Raw genomic sequence first — 22,375 nt, forward strand, 5'->3', positions numbered from 1 at the left:
CTGGTGGTTGTGACACCGATGCAGGCTGCAGAATAACAGAAGGGTCGGGGGGGGGGGGGGGGTGGAATCGCTGGGGGCAGGGGGCGTCTCTTAGCTAAGTGTTCGGACCCCGCAGCAAATCCGGAGCCTTCGCAGGGAAGGGAAGGGGAGGGGAGCCGGAGCAGCGCAGCCGGGCAAGCACAAGCGCTTCCTGGAAGCGCCTTTGTGCCGCCGGAGCCTGCGCGCCGGGGCGGGCGAGGCCGAGGCAGGCGGCACTTCCTGTGCTGCCCGGAGCGAGCGCAGCCGGCGGCTCCGACCCGCGCCCCGCATGGAGTGACCGTGGCCGGGACAGCGCAGGCAGTACGCCCACCCGCCCGAGTTGCTGCGAGTCCCAGGCCGGCCCCAGGCTGCTGCGGGGTGAGCCGGGCGCGGGGCGGGGCGGGGCGGGGCCCGCATCCGGATCCTCTCTCTTGCTGCTCCGCGCCTCTGTCCCAGGATCCTCCCGGAGCGCTGTCGTGGGGCTGCGCCGGCCCCCTCGGCCGCTCCGCGGGCTTGCGCGGACCCAGCGCCCGGCGCGAGAGGATCCTGGGCGGCGCCGCTTCACTGTCACGGGCCGGGGGCAGAGCCCCGAGCTGGGCTGCCCTCATACCCCAGTGCCGCCGCCAGCGCCAGCCCCGCACTCTCCTCCCTTCCCCGTTGGAGGAAGCTGAGGAAGAAGTGGAGGCTTACGGGGGGAGGAGAATCGGGGCAGTTGGGCTTGACCGGGGTTGTTTTTGTTTTTATCTTTTTCAAGGCCAGATCTGTTCTCACTTCACTTGTGCAAAGGCTGAGAGCCCAGTTTCAGAGCTGGACTGAGCAGAACTCAATCCTCAGGTCTGCGGGGCTCCACTGCGGCCAGGTCCCTTCCCGCCCAGACCCACTGCCCAGGGCTTTGGATACCCGCATCCAGGCAGGCATCTGCGGGCAGGGCCCAGGCCCTTGGCGTTCACTTGCCCCCGTCTTGCTTGACTGGTGCATGAGACACAGACAGTGCAGTGTCCTGAGGTGCAGTTAACTCTGCACGGAAGAAACTTTCTTCTCACCCTGCCCTTGTTTTAAAATATGAATCCACATAACTTCTGATGCCCTTTGAACCTTTCTTTTGACAGCTACAAGCCATTTGACTTGGTGTAGGGTGCTTGTGGGTAATGTCCCAATTTCTTTAAGCGGTGCAGCATTTAGCAGGGCTTCTTAGGTTTTGTTTTCCCAAAGCTAACCCACCTTTTAGCCACACTAAAATTATAAATGTTAGGGAATTATAGCCTTGTTGAAAATCATTTGAAGAACAGTCTCCCCAATGTCTTAATCTCTGATCCTCCAGTAGGCTCTTGTGTGGGTGCTGAGCCTCATGGAAACCACAATAGCCTTTCGGGGCTCTCTTAAAGCACTAAGAATGGGATAGGATTTCCTGTAGCTGTATCAGCTTTGACTGTAATCTTAGTTTTGATGCACTGAACACACCCAAATCAGTGGGTGTGTGGGAGAGGAGGTGCTGTAGGGAGTGGTAATACTCTTCCCTCTGATTCAGTAGTGAGACAGACACTAGCAAGGTTGGACCTGATGATCGGTTTAGGTCCCTTCCGACCCTAAGCACTATGATACTATGAAGGTAGCTGTGATTGGGCTTTCCTGCCTATATAATTGTGAAGTGGAGGTCTGGCTGATTCAAGTAATTAAACATGGTTTTTGCAAATAGGACAGTTCTGTTCAGGATCAGTTTCAGTCTAATCTGGTTTATTCTGCCTAATTAAATTGTCCATGCAGTTTCAAATGGGGCTTTCCTCTTCATGTCCTCAACTAATGCTACGAAAGAGTGCTTAATAGCAGCCAGGGTTCAACCCCCAAGAGGAGGGCTGAGTCATCTCTATTTAGGTCTTGTTTACATGAGAGAAGTCTTGGTGTATACCCTTGCTACTAGGAGGAGCTCATTGTAGTCAGTGGCTTCTTTGGTTTAGTTTTTGTCTCTTGGGAAGGGATTTAAGATAAACTGAAAAAGCCACTTTTATACTGTAATCCATGTCTACACAGTGGGGTGCTGTCCCTATATAACTACAGCATTTGTATAACTGGTAAACCTTTGTGCGTAAACAAAGCACTGGAGCATTATATCTTGGAAGCTCAGTGCGAAAATGAAGACTTAAATTAACAGGATACTTCAGCACTTGCTTAAGTTGTATTGGGACTTGACTTATTAAAATGATCCCATCCATAATTTTCAGGATGAAGGATCTGAAATGTAAGATGCAGTACTCTTTGTACTTTGGATTGTTAGTACTATTTATTTGTTTTGTCTTCTTTTTATCTCCAGTAAGGCCTGTGTGGTGCGTGGTGGGCAGGGATTGTATATGAATTTCTAAAGCAATGGTATTCGGACTTCTTTGGCTATGTACTGCTTTATCTGCAAAATACTGCTGCTCATAGCTGCCTACAGCCATCAGGTAGGAGCATGCTCAGTCCATAAGGAAGAGGGCTGACACTAACATTAACGGTAGCAACATTTACCACATGCTGACCAATTAGCCACTCCACTGCTATTATTAAAATACTAGCCAATTGCCTGTCAGGAATGATGGTGGGGTGGGGGGGGGGCAGGGATGGAGCCCCATGCCTCCACCATGTCTGGGCCCATTCCACCTTTACCTCCTGCTGCTTGGGGTTCGGGCCTGCAGAGGGAGGTGAGGAGTGGGCCTAGGGCTGATGCAGGGGAGGACTGGGCCTGAGGGTGGGGAGAAGCCAGCCTGCTGTGGCGGAGGGAGCAGCAGGCCCAGGCTGACCTGGCAGCAGGAAGGGGGGGAGCAGGAGGAGTGGGTTTGGAGCCAGTGTGGGGGGAGAAGTGGGCCTGGGGTGTGGGGGAAGGAGTTCGCTTCTCCCCTCCCCCAGCTGCTGCCGCATTGGGCCACTTCGGGCTGGGGCTGCTGCTGCCCCCCGCCACCGCGGGCCCACTTCTCCCCTGGCTCAGGCTCAGTTCTCTTCCCCCCACATCAGGCCCACTCCTCTCCTCCCCCCACCGCTGCCACATTGGGCTGGTCTTGCTGCTCCCCCGCCCACTCCCCCCTTTCCATTTGGGGTCCAGGCCCACTCCCCCGTTCCCTGCCGCAGCAGCAGAGGGAGGGCAGGAGTGTGCACAGGCCCGCTCCTCCCTTCCCTGCCATCATGGTCAGCCCTGCAGGCAGCATCGACGAAAGGGGGGAGGGGCCGGCACCAGTGGCCTCACCCCCCATGATGCCTCGGCCCCGCTGTCCTCGCCCTCCTCCCCTCCGCTCCATTGCCACCTGCAGGGAGCAGGGCGGGCGGGGGTGAGGCCAGAGCTGCTGTCCCCCCACCCCCACTCCATCCCCTGTGTCCCCACCATCATGGCAGTGGGCTGCCACTAGTCCAAATGCTTCTTTGCATTCTGATTGGCTGTTTGTCAGCCAGTCAGAGTGCGAGTAAAGCATTATGGACAGACAGACAGACTTAGGCTTTTATCATATTAGAAAAGGCAAGTATCCCTTGGTAAAGCACAGTGTGTGCTTGGGGGCTACACATGCCCTCATTCTGAGTTCATCAACTACTGTTCTAATGTATTTAAATACTGGAATATTTAGATAATAAGTAATTTTGGTTTAAATGATTGAATCCGGTGACTTAGATATGGAAGAAAACATAAGGAAATTAAATTGCTAAGGAAAAATAATGAAGACACAGGGTGCTTCTGTAGAGTAAGTGTCCGATTTAAGATTGATTTGACAGTTAACCTGAGACTGTGGTTCTATCTTCATCAGTTCTGAATCCTCGTGATGTTTCTAGTGTTGCTGGCAATGCTGGCATTACATAGCTAAGTTCATGCAAATAGCTTTAAACTCTTGTGCATGCATGATGCAGGATTTTTGTTTGAGAGAGATTGTATGGGAAATGTAATCTAGATTCATAGATTGTCGGACTGCTAAGAATGTGGTTAGGCTGCAGGGGAGGAAAAATCTTGCTGCTTTTGATGTTTGTGGGTGTTTTGGGGTGGTTTTTTGTTTGCTTGTTTTTTTGTTTGTTTTTTGCTTTGTAACTTCTCTGCCGTTCTCTTGAGAACACATGCCAAGGGGAGGCTTGGCTTGGCTCAGGACTGGTAGTGTTGAGCATTGGATTATTAACTCTGAGAGACATGGTGTTGGTTTATTTATAATATTAAACAAAAGGGCAGTTATTTATTTGGAATAACCCCTATGCTGAATGAATGGTTTTTCTAGGAAAGCAAAACTTGTCTCTCTTTGAAATAGCAATTTTTGGGAAAGAATTCTTTTCTTACACACATGCTGTCACACAAATATTTTTATAGCAGCACTGTGATATTCACTGAAACATCACAGGAGAATCAAATTATTGTTCTGGGTACCATCATGCATGTTACCCATGTTGACTGGGCCTTTCCTTTGTGAGTGCTTCCACTGAAGCAAGTGTTTACATCTGGACCCACCCTTTCAGATGAGGAGACAGTTACAGACCTTTTAAGCCAGTGGTTCTCAACCTTCTTTGTACCAGGACCCATCTGTAAACACCGATGGCCAGTCCTGACCCAGTGCCCCTCAGCCCTGGCCCACCACCCCTCAGCCCCCTAGGGTCTGGGGTAGAGGGTGGATGTGTGGGGAGTGGGGGGTCTCAAGCAGCCCCTTGCAGACTAGAACTCTGACAGCCTACATGGGGAAAGCCCCTGTTTGCATCCTTTTTCTTATTTAAAGGAGAATCCATTTTTAAAGTTAATTTGCAACCCTTCATATATTCTTGTGACCCATTTTTGGGTTGTGACCCATGGATTGAGAAACACTGTTTTAAGCAATTTCGCCAGAATTGTACAGTGACTCGATCGCTGAAAAGTTTTCTGATCCAGCAGCCTGATTTTTTTGAGCCATGCTATTTCTGTGCTTGGGACATGGGTATGTTTAAGTACCCTTGGCAGAACCCATGCTTTGGGGGACTATGTAGTATCATGCCTAATTCCTAGTATAAACTGGAATAAATCTGAGATTGTTCCGACTCCCTGCTCTATTTTCCATTATTTCCAAGAACCACAGAATAGTTACAGTACAGGGTAATCTGAATTTACCTCTTGAACTGTAATGGGAAAACAAGGCCCTTAGGCCAGTTCCATCAAAGGAGGTGCTCTTGGACAGTTTTAACCAATTTTAAGACCATTTAACACTCTGAGAGTTGCCTAAAATAGAAAAGCAGGCTGAGCCTATGGATATGAGCATTAATGCACTAATTATAGCATTTCCCTCTGGAAGTAAAGGTAAAAATCTGTTTTTTATATAAAGCCTGAGGCATGGTAGGCCAACATTAGTCTGATACATAATGCTACACAGATAACTGGGATAAAGGAAGTGAAAAAGCAAATTTGTATTAAATAGGCAGTTGGGTGATGAATGATTCCTTAAGCAATAGCTCAGTATGTTTCAAAGTGGATGTCTCTCTTTTCAAGGGTAGTTAAGCACAGTTAATGGAGATTTCACATTTCAGCAGTGAAGGATTTGGTGAATTCTTGTGACAAAAGTTTCTATCCAGTTGTCTGGTTGCTTGCACAACCTTGGTTGCAAAGTTTGAACAGATTTGAGGATAATCGGGTAATGATTTCTTTTATATTTTGTTTTAGTTAGCAGATACTTTATTAAATGAACTCTGCAAAGTTCATGAAATTGTTGCCTGAGTAGTTTATACAGATTCCTCCTACAGTAGTTTCATACTGAATTCTGCTGTTAATAAGCTGCATTTTGATAACTGTAGACTATAGATGTCGTTTATATATGTTACGTCTGTTACAAACAGTATTTTTATGCTCATACTTTGCCTTAGAGAGCTAAATGTTTCTACTCACAGGTTTGTTTTCATGTCATTGTTCTGTATGCTGCGATCTTTCTGGATTAATATTTTCTAACTTGAGAATGAGAGAGAATAGTACTACTTCCTGTTTTACGCTGGCATCCGTGCTGTCTTTTAAGAACAGTATCAGGATATAAGTCACAAATAATGCTTCCCTCCTTGTGACAGGTGATTTCTGTGAAATAGCTTTTTTAAAAAGCAGTTCAGTGCGACTGATGTATACTCTTTATTATGGAAGGATACGTGTTTGGCCCTGCTCTCTTACAGGTAGAAGAAAGGAATGGATTTATATACGTAGTTTAGCTGTATGAAACTTCATTGGTAGAGAAACCAGGTCTCCCAGAAAAGTGCCTGCCACCTGTAGCATAGCCTGGATAGACTTCCAGCCTCTTGTCTCCTGTTGACCTTATCAGTCCATTGGTACTTGGAAGAAGTATTGTTCTCATTGAAGAAATTCCAGGCTTAGCTTAGGAGGTGGGCAGTTCTTTTTTCCTGTTGGTGAATCATTTATTTGCTGAGATATGTGCAATTTTGGAGTCACTAAAACTTTTCATGAATTTAGTCTGAATCTAGTAAGTAGGTTTGGCTGAAAAATGAGGGGGAAAATTTCAGAAAAGTTGCTTCCAAAGGGTTGAATGAAAAACAAAGCTAAAACATATTCGGAATTAGTTTATTATTTTAAGAATTGCCAAAAAACCTTGAATGCAACACGGTTAAAATCTAAAAACAATATTTGGTTAAATCCCACAGCTAATCCTTTTTCTAATCCTAATCATTTTGTTTAACAAATCCAAATTTGGGAACTGAATGAACTTGAACAGAAGCTTTTATTTTTCTGAATGTAACTTTCAATTCTTCAGTTATTGGCATGGTTCTTCATGCTTAGGTTTGCAGGTGGGAATTTTGGTCTTGATGTTAGAAACCCTCGTTCTTTCATTTCCTATAGTACGCTATTTTCTAAAAGTTTTAGTTTTTACTGTAATTACACTCTAATTGCTTGCTCTTGCTGACATTATTTATGATATTGCCATTTTGACAAATAATGGCTCTGTTCTTCTTGGCTTATTCATTTCCTCCTCCTCCTCCTCCTCTTGTTTTGTCTGATATTGCTGATGACAGGTATTTAGCAGATTTAACAGATTTGTTAAAATCCAACAGACCTACCATGTGAACACTTTTGCTATGGCTGTTTATTTCCTGAATCCAGTACTGAAGCCCAGCATCAAAATATTATGTTGTTGGAAACTAAAATTCAAATGCAGCACCCAAGATGAAATGCATTCAAAATTCGTTTTCCTGTCAGGCTGCAGAAATGAAGCTGTCTTTGTTTTCTTCTGGCCTCACTAGAATCCAGCTGGAGAACATGTCTGACACTTGTTTGTCTTCTGGATTTCCTGAATCTCTTCCTCTTTCAGAAGAAACGCAGTGCCCCTCATGTCCCCCACTCCACCCCCCCCCCCCCCCCCGGAAAAAACCATCCAACCAGCAAAGGAGGTGTCGCTCTTCTTTTTTTTTTTTTCTTAAAGCAAATTCTTAGTTTTGCTTATCTCTGCAAGCAAACATTCCCTCTTGGAGAATTGCTTCTTTAGGTCCTTGTCCTCTGAATACCAGGAGCAGAAATTTTTGGAAATGCTGTTCTTATAACTTAACCATGAACTCAGAAGCCCTCAAGAAAGCCTGTGGCTCACAGTTCCTCTGTTTCTTTGCCTTAGGTATTTCCGAATCGTTCCTCCAGCCTCTGTATGCATATTTAACTGAATTCTTTCACTTTATTTGTCTGGTCTTATGAATAAGAATACAAATAAATTGCACAGAATTTCATCACTATTAGTTATAATGGACTTGGGCTCACATACTTAAACCTGGGGAGTTCTTTCATTGTTTTTTAATGGACTTTGGCTTAGGCTGTAGGTCACACTGTAATGGTATTGGTTGGTAAGGGTAGTGTGAGGTTTATCTTCAGTGAGTTGACTAGTAAGGTTTTTACCATGGAGCTCGTCATCTAACAGCCCTTTTAACAGGCCACCCTTCCTGTTTTAAAAAGCTGTCTCGGTTTCTGTGCCAGTTTAAATATTTAATATCCTGTTTGCTTTGAAAAGGTGTTTTTTTCTAAATAATTCATGTAGCATAGAGATAGAAAGGCAGCTTCCTGTTGCTGCATCAGTGCCAGCAATAGGAAGCAAAATGACATGCTGTGACGTGAGGCATTGGACGGCTGAGAACTATGAATTTTACTATTGCAGAAAGGGCATGACTTTTTTTTTGGGGGGGGGGGGGCTGCTTTTTTGCCTTGGGGGCAGGCATGGGGAGGAGCCTGTGGTAAAAGGCACAGGCTGATATTTCTGGGGGAGATGTGATGAATTATTTTACACCTGATGAAGTGCACAAGGTGTTGAACTTCAGTCTCTAGTGTGACAGCAGGTTTCTCTGATGGCTGAGTTACAAAACTGATTCTCTCCATGCCCACTCTTTATTTCCCCTCAGACAATTTGCTGCTAAACTCTAGTAGATTTCAGGCAGAACAGGAAAGAGGCAGGCAGGTTTTGTGCAAGTCGTACTTCCTTACCTAACAGCAAGTGAAATTAAAAACTAAACTGCAGTGGAAGGAGAAGGGCCCAAAGAGGTGGTTCCACCACTTCGGCTAAGTACAGACAGTCAAAAAGCTTGAGGCTGAATGGATTCAGTCTCGGTAGTTTAGTTTAACCTGAGCAGATTGAATTGATAAGTAAGTAAACAGACATTCACTTTTGATTCCAGAAAGGAATCAGCCACATGCCTTCAATAGCCCAGGCCTGAAGCCAGGGGGGTGCTAGAGCATTCCTCTCTTCCCTGATGGAGCAGACAGCTTGACTCGGGGGTGGGGGGATGGGGATCTGGGACAAGTTCAGTAAACCAGTTTAACCTAAATCAATGAAGTCTCATACTACATCCATCCAGGTTTATCTTAAACTGGCTTCAGCCATTTTGAAAGTGGTTTATGTGCACTGAACTTCTGCTGTGTTACAGATTTGAACTGGTTTCCAATCGTTTATACCAGTTTAGGGCTAGGGACAGAAATTACACATAATGGGCTCCTGTAAGAGCAGTGCCTACACCACTGAAATGCAGCCAGCTCTGGAGGAAGTGGCCAGCTAGCAGGGGTGTGTGAAGTGGGCCCTATTCGATTCGGATTCGGCCCGAATCGGAGACAGTGGTTCAATTCGTTTATTCAGGTCACTGTTCCTGATTTGATTCAGCCAAATCTGAAGATTCGATGCTTATTTAGAGAATCAATGATTCGGCCATAGACACAGCTTTAAATGTTTTTTCTACATACCTCGAGATACCAGTGCGGCTTGTGAACACTGTGATGCTGGGGCGGATGGAACATCCCACAGGAGTGCAGGGGTGCACTCCATGTGCTTGGCGGCAAACCTGGAAATGGACTGGAACTGCTTCTGGTCCACTTCTGGGTCCACTGGGGAGCCTGGTAGCCCTCTTGCAGCTCCCCAGCTCGGTGATTGGCCACGGGGGGACCCCGGGTGCCCCCCCAGACCCAGGAGGCACCAGTCACTGAGCCGGGGGACCCCTAGTGTGCTCCCCAGTGGACCCAGAAGAGGACTGGAAGTGCTTCTGGTCCACTTCTGGGTCTGCTGCTGAGCGCACTGGGGAGCCCCCCACGCTTCTGTGGGACATTCCATGCACCCTAGCATTGCAGCATTCACGAGCCGCCTGCTCCCTAAAGGTATGTAGAAAAAACATTTAAAGCTGTGTCTATGTCCGAATCTCCAAATCTATTCGGAGGGTTCTGATTCAATTTGGAGAGATTAAAGTGTCCTCTGATTCAATTTTGATTTGGAGATTCAGCTGCCAAATCGGGCTGAATCTCCACCAAACTGAATCAGGGACCAAAGCTTTGCACAGCCCTATGCTCGCTCCCCTCTGCTGTGGTTTACCGCACCCCAGCACTTTGAATTTAAAGCAGTCACCCACCAGCTATAAATAAGGTTGGAAAGTGTCCTTCCTCTTGTTTTCACATCTGGGTTGCACTTCCTTTGTAACCAGCGCTGCTGCCAGCCTGTTGATGGCAGTTTCTTGTCTCACTTCAAGATGCTGAACAGCTAGCAATGATCTCTTTGCTCAAGGCACTGACTGGAAAGCCTTTGTAATTCACCCTTTGTCTTTTAAAAGATTTTTTTAAATCAGGAGGGCTACTGTCATAATTAGTGTTAAGTAGGGCAGCTGAGTCTGTATTAAAAGAGCTGACATTCACACAGACATTCCTTTGCTGCCTTGATCTGTTCTTTACACTATGTTGTTTTCTGGTGTTCTTCACAAGAGGTGGGAGGCCAAGCCCCACTCCTACTTTCCCTAGGGAGAATGCAGAGTCTTCTAGTGAAACACAATTGAGGGTTTCTCATGACCCCTTCCCTGCCTTGTGTGTGTTGGGGGAGGGCTGGGGAGAGAGGACGGCAGTCAGCTGCAGCAGCCTGGTTTCCTTTGTTGTTTTTCTGTAGCAGCATGAGCCTTGATTAAATTGGGCTGCACCACACTAGTTCCTGGGGAGGTGTGTGGGGATTTCCTGGTGGTTTTATGCTGGTTTATTTCTATCTCTTGGGAGGAGGGGGGAACATTTTTGCACAAAAATCCTGGCATTAGCTTTTATCACAGCTGCACAGGCTGGTGAGATGCTGAAAATGAAGTTCCCCTGGGGTGACTTTCTTTTTCTTGCATTCCCTGCGTCTTTGTGGTTCAGGGCTATACAAGCTAGGTCTTTCTTGAAAGCTGCTCAAGTTTATCTTTGTCTGAAGGGTTCTGTTAGCAGGTGGAATAATAACCATGAAGAGAGGTTGAGCTGGTTTTGCAGCCACAGAGCCATTTCTGCCATTGTGACCCATGCATTTGTGACACTCTAGGGAACTGCATGGAAAATAGGGTCCTGCCTGCGTCTTTGAACAAAGGCAGGGTAGATATGCACCTTTTGTAGAGTATACATAGAGCATAAACTTTCACAAATTTAAGCTCATTTAGTCAGATGCTGTGAAAGGGCAAAACGTGAACCCCATTTGTCTGATGCAGACAGCAGACAGGCACTATAAGCAGGTGACACAGGTATATTCTTATCCCATTACCTGGATTATTTTTCATGACCCCTTTGTTCCTATGGGTTCTTCTGCTAGCACTGCCCCTCTCCTCTCCTTTCTTTCCACATTATGTATTTACATCACAAAACTCTATACACTGCTCTCTCTGCTTGTCCTTTCACAGCATCTGGTGAAGTGAGCTTGAGTTCATGAAAGCTTATGCTCCCTATATATTTTATTTAGTTAGTCTAATGTGCAAATCTACCCTGCCTTCTGCCTAACTTCAGACTACTGCTAAGTAACCTCTGCATTTGAATGAAGCCAGCCTACATTCTTTTGCAGCCACCTCTGAAATAAACGTTGAATGTTCTGAAAGCTTGATATTTACCCAAAAGGAAGATATGTTCTATGGTGATTGAATATGATTTGAAATATAAGAGACCTTCCTGTACATGGAAACAGCTATTCTATTATCAAGAAGACAGCTATCAAAATCTTAAGAATTCAGCCTTATGTTACACCTCCATAATGCAGGCTGGGTTGGGGGGGGCATCATTATGTTAAACAACTAATAAATAACCTACTTGGTATTACATGGAAAAATGCACTTGTTTCCTGACATTTGCTGCTTTTGGACAGCTGACAATGTTGGAAGTCTCTTTTTTTTTCCAGCTTCTTAAAGCAACATTATTGTTTTGGTTTTGTTAGTTTTTGAGGGTTTTTTTGAAATTGCAACAATAGAAGGAAATTTTCTGTCTTGAGCATATTCTCAGCCTCCAAGGCCAAAAAGTAAGTCATTGATTTTAATTAAAGATTGTAACTGAATATTTTTTTCCATATTTTTTTAAAGAAAGAAGAATTGTAAAGGAACCTGGATACAGTATTGTTTCTTCTTCTTCTTAAAATCAATTATGTTAGAAATAAGAAGTGTAGGAACACTTACATTTGGACAGAATGTAGATAATCTTGGAACTAAAGATGTGATGACCCTTAACGATAGAGGAAGGTATGTCTAAAAGTAGTTTAAGTTGTCCATGGCTGCAAAGGAAGCTGCTTGCTTTGTCTTGTCTCCCTTTTTAAAAATTACTTTCTAATGTATTAAATATTTTTTTTAAATGTTATTAATGAATCTAGCATATAAAATAACAAATTGAACATTTAAAGTTACATCCTATAAGGTATATATAAGACACATCTTTTATCAGTGATCCTTTAACCTAAGTCTGTGTCCACAGAGTTTTTTTTTTGCATTCTTCTAACTCGTTCAAAGAGGCATAAGCTTTCATAGGCAGTAGGCTACTTTGTCAGATGCTCTGAATGGATTAGCAGGGAGCAGGGGTACTAAATAGAAAAGAATAAAATAATTTAAAATGTACTTCATTTAAAATAATATCACAAATAGATAAGAGACTCCTTCTTCCTCTTTCTGAAATTGATGGATCTTATTGGAAAAACTAGGTTCCCTTAATAGACAAGCGCACATGGCATTCTTCTTTGACCTTAGCCTTCCTGGTTGGTTGTGTTAATACTTCAGTTTTTGGACTGTGTTAAACTTTCAATGTGGAGATGTCTGGAAGGAGGCACTTAGCAACATGTCTATCATTTCCTAACCACATGAGGGGTAACTCCAACTCTGGCAGGCCAGCCTGCAGTAGTAAGTATACGCCTCAAGTTTTCTGTGATGTTTGTGCCGCTGATCACTTTCAAAAGTCAAGCAAGAGTTTGGCAAGCACACAGGTCTGCTTGTAGTTCTAGGCGTATTGCTCTTGCTCTTCAGGCTTAACTAAATATACTTATGGCATAGACTGGGGGGTCAAACTCACCCCGTGCCCTGGGCCTTGACTTGGACCCAAGGGCTCCTCGCAGAGCGACAGGATTGTTCAATCCTGTGACTCTGGGAACTTGGGCTTTAAGAAAAATGGCAAATATTATGGAACTAGGCATCAGATGAGTTGCAGAATATGTACTGGGAAAATGAACTGGTGGGAAATTAGGGGAACTCTCCAGTGAGGGTTGGAGCTGGGCAGATAGATCCTCAGTCCTGTCTCGGACGGCTGGAGCCGACTCGAGGTGATATACAAATTGCTCGGTCGTTTGGGCGGGCTGGTGAATGGAGAGGCAGACAAAGCATATTGGTTGCGAAAACTTTACTTACGCCGCTAGTAGCTGCGACGCTGGTGGTCCGGTCGCTTAAACAACTCCACGAGTTGCTCCAGCTGGCAAGGCTCAGGCCAGCTAACCCGTCCACAAATTAAACTGGCAGGGAAAGGGTACGTCGAAGGATTGCGCTCGGCGACGGGTGGAAGAATCGATAGGTGATCAGGCTATCTATCAGCTCAGCCGCAAGTCAGATATCTTTAGAGGCACTCTGCAGCGTGCTCAAAGTTCTCCGACTTGGGCGGAAGTCGCACGAAATTTTATACGGCCAGCAAGCCAATTACTATCCGCCACGTAGGAATAATTTAGAACTGGCCAATAGCGGGACACAAATTTGCATGCGAACGGCGGGAACTCTCTTGCACCGGGGTTTTCTGTTGCAGCAGAAAACTTTTGCTGTGCAAGAGACTCTCATGTGGCGGGAAAATTCCATTGTACCGAGGCACTAAAATCATTGGGTTGTGACAAGTCCAATCCCAGAAAACCTGAATAAGTTCTGTCATGGATTGCCCGGTAGGACAGGAGTGGGTAAAATGGCTGTTCCAGCTGGCAGCTGGACTCTATTTCCCAGCAGCCCCTGCCTGCATGGCTGGGGCTGGTTGCCATGGAGACCCAAGGTGCGCCTGTGCTGTAAAAGCTCTAGGCTGGGGTTGCCATGGAGACCAGCCTGAGCTGCACTGCTAGGGTGCGCAGAGGAGCAGAGCAGGGGACTGCTCCGGAGCCGTTGGGATTTTGCGATGGGGGCAGTTTGTTCCAGATCCAGAGCAGCTGTGATCTCTAGCCTGCATGCTCTGGGCAGGGGATCGCAGGCAGTGGATCACAGCTTTGCCCCTGCTTCAGACCAGGCTGTCACTGCTGCAAGGAGCCCCCGGGGCAGAGCCACGATTCACTGCATGCATGTCCCTGTATGGAGCGTGCAGGCTACAGATCGTGGCTCTGCCTTGGCTCCGGAGCAAGCTGCCCCCATCACCAGATCCCAGCAGCTCCCAAGCAGCCCCTTGCTCTGCTCTGCCATCCATCCTGCCAGAGCAGCTCAGGCTGATCTCCATGGCAACCCCAGCCTTGAGCTTCACAGCTGTGGCTGGGGTCTCCATGGAGACCAGCCTCAGCAATGTGCAGAGGCAGCTTGGAAATGGAGTCCATTGCCAACTGGATCCAACCGTTGGGCTGGACATTACCCACCCCTGCTATACGGGGTGCTTGCTTGGGACTGCTGTGGCCTTGTTTGGTCTGAGAGAGTCCCCTGAAGCCAGCCTAAGCTTGGCTTTTAGAACAAGGGGGGATCCCAGGTCTCCCTCTGTAAGACCCTGACCTTATAGTCTCTCAATTTCTCCGGTTCTCCATGGCCCTGGCACAAGGAACAAGCATCCAGTTCCACTCCTGAGAGAGGGGCTTCACCTTCTGCTGGGGTTACCCAGCGCAACTGACTTCCAAACAGCAAAGCGGACCGTCTCTTCAGTAAAGGCACTTATTGATGCAAAGTCTAGCCAGCCAGAGGTTTTCTGCCCCATTCAAAGAGGTTAAGCAGTCCTTATGTCCCCAATCCAACCTGCGCTGCCCTGAGCACCACCCAACATACTCAACTGTTCTCTTCCCAGTCTTTCCAGCTCCTAAGATGTTCTCTACTTGTCTCAGTCCCAAGACTCTTCTGCCCCCAGACCTGCCAGGCTGCTTTTTCCCCAGCCTGCTCCCTATTTCATTGTGTTTCTCTCCTTTCCAGGCCCCCTAGCTTTCTCACCTTTTATTGATATGTCAACAAAGTCATTCAAGACTGCTCATGCTAAAGGTCCAGTGTGCAGGTGGCCAGCCCTGGCACTTAACTCCTCCTTTATTGTGCACAAGCTAAGGATGTAAATTGAGTCTTGTAATATTATAACAATGTGAACATCCTTAGTACAGGAGATATCACAGTAAAGTTTGTAGTCCATCACAGGTTCAAAAGAAGATTAAACAATGCAAAGAAGACAAATGATTCTCTTCAGGGATTCAGTGTTAAGGAAAATGGATACTATCTTCTGCAAGGAAGATCCTACGTATCTACTATTGCAGTAGGACTGTGTCTTTCTGGAATGGGAATAATTGGTGTTGCTAGGTATCTGAAGACTGAGCAAAGATCCACTATCTAAGATACCTTATTGGTATGTATGACACTGCCTAGGGGTGTAAGAGTGGTGGTGTAGCTGTGACAGTCCAGAAATTATTCAAGAGGCAAGGAGTTCTTGGGGTGATACCTTTGATTAGATCAAAGGTATATATTTGGGGTAAAGATAGGCAAGCTTTTGAATGGAGAACCTCCAGAGACCGTAGGAGGAATGTCTTGCATTCAGAAGCTTATCTACCTCTATGCTAACTACATAGTCGGTCCAAGAAGAGGTACTGCCCTAAGAAATCTTTGCCTCTCACTGCATAGGAGGGCATCTGACAAACGATCAACAGTTTCAAGTGAGTTGGAAAGGAGAGGAAAACAGTGCTCTGAAATCTTTCTCATCCCAGAATCAAAATAAAAGACAAGATATTTGAGGCAAATTGTTGCTAGTTCCATAGTATAAACTAAATTGCTCTAGTTTTCTGGAACATCTGTTTCCATATTTTAGATGGAAGCAGTCCAAGCCATATATACTTCTTTGTCTGTGAAGTTAGCTCAATCTTCCAGATAGCAGCCTACCTAAGGTTTAAATTAATATTTAAAGACAAGGAAAAAGGTAAACAAAACATGTACATTTAAAAGTCAGACTAAATATAATGTAAATAATCCAGGTTTTTAAAGAGAAGAAAGTCTTCAAATGTTCACATGGCAATGGTGGAAGCCTAAGCAATAAATGTGTTGCTAGTTTCTTACTTGTGTGCAAAAACTTTCTGTGTCCGTTACTGTTAGTGAAATGATTCATAGGGCTGGAATGTTGCTAGATATAAGGTGCATCTGCACTGGGTGTGGTGCATGGGTAGATTTCACCGCTGTGTCACCATAGGGGCCTACTATACACAGAGACCACACCGCTATGGCGACATAGCTGGTGATCATGTGTAGACACAAGTGATTGTTATGTTGCCATACCGTGCTGTATGGCAGTGTAGCACGTTGCTACATTGCCATAAGGTGAAATGCAGATGTGCCCATAGTGTATCAAAAGTAGTTGGCAGCAGAGAAGGAGAAACCATTATCAGCTTGTGAGCTGCTGAAAGTCCTGAGAGAGGAGCTGGCACACATAAATATGGATTAAAGTGCTAAGAACTTCAAGAGTAGTGGCATTTAGGTGTAGGTCACCAAATAAAATGAGAAAAGAGCATGATCTGTAAATGTCTATTTCTATTGTGCAAAAAAGACATTTGAAATCCTAATAAAACATTTGGGAACTTACTGGAGGTTTTAGGCTGCCACTACTAATGCATCCTTTTGAGTTTCTTAGAATGATAGATAATACATTCTCAAAACAACACTGCAATCCACTTTGAGTAATTCTGTTAGACCTAATTCTGACAGATAAAGATGAAGTGATATGTGCAATAAGAACTGCAATCCCTTGCACTTAGTCTGTTCTGCATAGAGCAAATGAAATAACGTGTCCAGTAATACATAAATATAAAACCTTTAAAAGGCCTACTTCCCAAAGATAAAAGCAATTAAATTACAAGCACAACTCAGCTGAAAGTGAAATAACTTTCTTATTGAAGAATGTTCTACTCGGTGCCTAAAATGCACAATTTGATAGCCATGAAAGAATTCTGGGGTAAAGAGTAACAAATGAGTGAAACGAGTGTAAATTAAATAAAGTTAGGAAAAGCTAAAGGTATTTTCTATCTATCAGCTATATATCTCTGATTAGAAATCCTATGTTCTCTTGGAATAAGGTCTAGAACGAGGAAGTCATTTAATTATACCAAGAACCAACCAAGTCCTAGCCATGGTACAGACCTGGTTTTAGATAATGGTGGTAAAAATATCAATAAGATATCGAAAAAGTAGTATATTCAGTAAATATTTCACTATTAGGAAAGAAGCAGAACAAGAAAGACATATTTGTTAGAGATAGCAAAATGCACTCTCCCCTCTTGAAGGCTCTGTGAAGGATCATCGATGTTTAATTCGAGTCGAAGATGTTAGATAATGTTGTTATCTAGCAAGTTAAAATTTGCATTTTTGGATGATTTGTGTTGGAGGATTTTTAAAGAACTAGTTCTTGAACCCTCTGAATATTAATGAGACTCAAACAAATCTTGCAACGCTGGGGAAACTCCTATCATGTTATCATAAATACACTAGAACGTCTGCCTGGCAACACTTGATAATAGTGTGTAAGCTAAGATGATTGCAACTCTACTACGTGCTTCAGGATGTTATCTGATAATTTAACTGTGATTCTCAAAGGAGTGCTTTGGCACACTGGCATGCCTTGTGATCCTTTCAAGGGTGATGGGGGGGTACCATGAATTGTTGGTAGTGTTAGGTGTGGAAACATGATTCACAAGATAAACCCAGAAATTTCAAATAGGAATCCACAGTGTTAAAAAATGTTCTGCCCTGTTATGGTCTTTCTGAGTTTGTTGCAACAGAAATATTGCTCTATTATTTTTCTATATTCAGAACACAAGTGGAAACTAAGAGCTGGAATATTTTCCAGGGCGTGTCTTGAGTCGAATGAGAGGTGCCTTGAATCTAAAAATGCTGAGATCCACTGTCATGTAGGATTACTACATTGACTGGAATATTTTTTGCCTTTCTTTGAAGCATCAAAAACTGACTCTTCCTGGAAAAATGATACTTTAATTGGTGGTTAATAGTTGGATGCCCTGGATCAATCCATGTTTAGCCTTGTTTATTTAATGATGTTCAGTTATGGTGTTTCTGTATTTCTGTAAAAGTAAGCACTGTGAAAGAACATGGTGTTAATGGCCTCCTAATATGTATATGAATCTGGGGCAACATTTTCTTGTTACTTTTTTGCATGTGCTGTCCTTCAGATCCACCACCAGATTACACTGGCAGTATACCTGTGGATGGCAGCTGAAACTAAAGTGCGTCTGAAATCTTTGCACAGGAATACAAACCGCTTTTTTCATAGTTCCCATCTGTTTTGATGGAGGTTTTGACAGGGGAGTTGTTTTGAAATAGATTATCTTTCATATTGGGAAACTGGATTGTTTTATTTTATGTATGTTCTGTGTGTCACTAGTAGAGTATATTATGTCACTGGTTGTATACTAGGCAAAAAAGATATTTTTGTCTTTTTTCAAAATCATTGTGGGCTGCTGCCACTTAATGCTGATTTTAAATATTTCTTCTGGTCTACATCAAAATGTCTCCTGTTTGGTTAGTAAGAGCTATGGCTATTAATAACAGTGTGTCAGCTTTCCTTAAGTTTTGTTCTGCACCCCTCTGCCCCCCACTTCTCCCTGCATCTAACTTTATACTTGTAAATCTTAACTTGCGTTTCCAAATTCTTTCCTTTACTCCCATCTGCAGACAAATTGATTACATTAAACAAAACTAGGTCCAAAATACAAACTGAGAAGGTTAGGTATGTTTTGTAAGTGTTTCTATGCACTGTACAGAACCTGTTTTTGGTCTTCCAAATATTAACAGCAGTTGTAAAATATTTTCAAAGTGAATATTACTAAGGGTCAATAGCTGGGCAGTCTAAAGAAAGTATTCACAACTTGTACATGCTGGGTTCAAATCTATGGTCTGATGCCCTTTGACCTGGAGATTTTATCTGCAGTGATCTCACCCATGCAAGAAGTTTTATGAAAATGCTCCCCAAATTTTTGTTTTTCAGCCACAGTGTGATCTTTGGAGTAAAGCCAGTTCTTAGTAAAGATAGCTTGACCTGCAAGAAAAAGCATTAGAGTCCTCCTTAGGCTTTTCATGTAGAACATAAACCAAGCTTTTCTGTGCATGCTGTAAAGCTGCCTGAATGTTTACGGATCCAATCTCTAATTTAATTTTCAGTTCTACTTTCCCTCTTCCGAACGTCCTGAAATTGGAAACAATAGTATTGTTAAAACTATGGACATTATGTATGTACTTGCAATGTGGACCTTGACCTTGGGTGTGTAAGTGTTGGCAACTTTAGCTATATGATTTGTTCCCAAGGGACTTTACTTTGAAAATCACTTCATAGACATAAGTGTTTATTTGCAGAATTTGGAGCTTAATTATGGCCTTAGCTGTCCACTAAAATTTTAACAGCAGAAAGTTTCACCTAAAAACTAGTATACTTTCCTGTGTGCTCAGTCCTTGAGGATGTCACTTTTTTCTACACTTAAATGATTGTACAGTATCAGTCTGTGTGCAACTTTATGTATTAAAGTTTCAATTTTAAATGTAAGAGAGAAAAGTTTTCCTTAAATACTTTGAAGACTATATTTCTTCTTCCTTGGATCTGTGGAAGAGCTGTGGTGGTGGAGGAAATTGCAACGCATATGTTATTTTGGGGTATGAAGAGGATTTGCCCTAGCTTTTTCACCATCCTGGAAAAAAATGAGTTTCACTCCATCCAGTTCACTTCACTTTTCTGCCCCTATAGTCTCATAGCTCAATGATTCTCAACCAGCTTGATGCAGCATCCAGGGGTGCCTTGAGATCCTTTCAAGGATGCCACTGGGTGCCATGCAATGTTAGCACTGTTAGGTGTACAAACATAATTTACAAGATAAACCTAGAGGTTTATACAGTCCTTCACAATCTTTGATTTCCCCTCAGCCTGAAGAAGGGCACGTGTGCCTGAAAGATGGCAAAGAAAGATAACTTTTTTTTTTTTTTGCTATTTTTTAGTTGGTCTAATAAGAGGTTTCCCCTCTGAACCAAGAGTTTTAGAGCTTTGTATTCCTCTTTGTCTCAGATCAACATGGCTACAACACAGATCCCTGAGATTTCAAATAGGAATTCATAGCAGCATGGATTTGATTGAAACCAAATGGATTTAAATCATTCTTCAGGAAGCCTTGATTTAACTGTTGTTTTCTACAAAAAGTGCATTCTTGTTTTTTGATCTCCTTTATTCATTTATCTTTTTGAAACTTTGCACTTTTAGGGAGAGGTAAGGGCTTGACTCCATGTATACAAACTTGCAGAGAGACAAGACGGTTGATTGAGTAAAATCAGGTCTGTTATCTCTCATCTGCATATACTGCTGTTAACATGGATGTTATCTGTGGAGACGCAAATCTACAGTCTGAGAACTGAAACATGCTTAATGGGATCTTCTGGATTGAGAACTGAGTCCTTTTGGGTAGAGTGGTTTCTTTAATCTTTACTAATCCATAGAGGACACTCTGGTAACTCCATAAGATTGGGCCCCTAATATAGTCCATGGCCTGTTGAGACCTATTTATAAACATGAATGTATTGTCTCAAATAATGTATAATTAGAAGCTGCAATCCCTATTCCATGATGATATCTTTGAGCTTTAACATATCTTAAATTTAAAGCTATTTTTGTATAGGTTTATTTTTAAAAAGCATCTTAAATATGATTAAATAAAAAAATCAGTTTTTGTTTGTTTGTTTGTTTGTTTGTTTGTTTGTTTTTAAATCTGAAAGAAAGATTTGATTTTTATCCACCCTGATTCATAGGGTTAAAAACTTTTTAACCCAGTGGTCTCCAACCTTTTTTGTAAGTTTAAAGGGGACCCCAGGATCTACCGCCCCCCTCCCCAGTCCTGGACAAGCCACCCAGGCTCTAACCCTGCTTAACCTGGCCTGGGCAGCAGGAGGCATGGCTCAGCCCAGCCACATCCATCCTGCCGCTTTCGATTGTGGATCCTCTGATAGACTGTCAGAGGCTCCATGATCGATCAGGCAGTCGAGATCGACTTGACTGGTTCGAGATTGACTGACTGGTTGGTGACCATTGTTTTAACCAGTTATGGGTTTTCTATGTGTTTTTGCCTAGAAGAATTGTTTTACTGTATTTCTGTAGTAAAAAAAATGAGTTACTTAGATGACATTTTTTTGAGGAGTCTAACAAGATTGAGAGCCACTGGCACAACTAACCACCGGCCATTCGGAAGCTACTGATTGCCAATCGGCATAAGTAACACTGCCTTGGACAGCTGCTCAGTTTGTCCATAAAACAAACCAGTTCTGGGGCAGGGGATGACAAAGTTTTTTTCAGATTAACCTTTAATTGATCCGCTCCTCAGTCTCTGTAAGATAACACCTCTTGAATGGCACATTATATTTTGTGGAGTAGAAAACTTATGGGTACAAACTGAGTTCCACAACAGGATATTGCTTTGGCTTATTTTTTTTCCTTCATTCCTATGTAATGTTAACATAATTACTCAAATCCAAAATGACTCTGAAATTAAGGTGACACCCCCCCCCCCAATAATTAGATTCTATACATTAATTGATAAATTTGTTATAATTTTCCATGTATAGAATCTGGTCATTGGAGGGTCATCTGAAATTTCTCCATCATTCCTCCAGCAAGGAAGGCAGGGGGTCAGGCAGTGTGTGTGGGGTGGGGGCAGGCTGTGGGGAAGTCAAGCACCTTACCCCCTGCCACCTGTTTCCCCTGCTGTCTGCCTCCCTCCCCTCAGCCTGTGCTACCCTTACCTGCTGTTGCCCCCCCCCCCTTTGCTGCTTACCTTTGCTTTGGCTCTTGCCTAGCTCTGGCCCTGCTCCAGCGCATGGCATCGAACATGTTTGCTCTGGCCCCAGCCTGGCCTGGTAGCGGCACTAGCAGCTGGGTCAGGGGTGGAGCCAGAGCTTCAGCAGCTGCCTGCTCCCCTTCCCCTGCACCTTCTACTCAAATTCAAGATGAGGGGCTTTGCCCCACCAATATTAAAGGGGGTGGGGCTCATCTTGGATTCGGGTAAATATGGGAATTTTAAAAAAGGCTTCAAAGCTCAGTATCTTTATCATACCGCATTTTCTTTAAGGAGCCTGTCACTATATTATTTTTCAGGTGGGTGATGAGGCAGCATTGGAATAGAGCGCTTATAAATCCTTGTCTTTTTGGAGTTCTGGTAAAAGAATAATTTCTTGAAGGTTGGTAGTGGGAGGTTGTTTTGTTTTGTTTGGGGTTTTTTTTTTTTTGCTGGAAGGAAATGATGGGAATTCCATTAGGAGCTCATTGGTGTTGCTTCTTAATTTTCTCCAATGGGAAGTAACCTTTTGAGGACTTTTATTGCATAATATAACTCTTTATTTTCTGGGATGCCTACTTTTTTGGGTTTGTTTGTTTTGAAGTTAGAAATCAGTCAATAGAAACTGCAGATGTGTTACCTATGTTTTGACTACAGTGTAAACAATGAATCAGAATACAAGTTAATAATTTATTTTA

The 22,375-nt window shown here is 43.8% G+C and overlaps 1 protein-coding gene across 1 annotated transcript in view; it reads left to right on the plus strand.

Moving 5' to 3' along the window:
- Positions 1 to 306: 306 nt before the first annotated feature.
- Positions 307 to 22,375, plus strand: part of TSPAN14 (tetraspanin 14) — an 85,695-nt gene continuing 63,626 nt past the window's right edge. The window contains exon 1 of the mRNA XM_006264716.4: positions 307 to 396. The gene's annotated coding sequence lies outside the window, so the exon portion shown is untranslated. The remainder of the gene's footprint in view (positions 397 to 22,375) is intronic.

This window comes from Alligator mississippiensis, chromosome 6, assembly GCF_030867095.1.
Source record: "Alligator mississippiensis isolate rAllMis1 chromosome 6, rAllMis1, whole genome shotgun sequence".
In the NCBI taxonomy this organism is placed as follows: domain Eukaryota; kingdom Metazoa; phylum Chordata; order Crocodylia; family Alligatoridae; genus Alligator; species Alligator mississippiensis.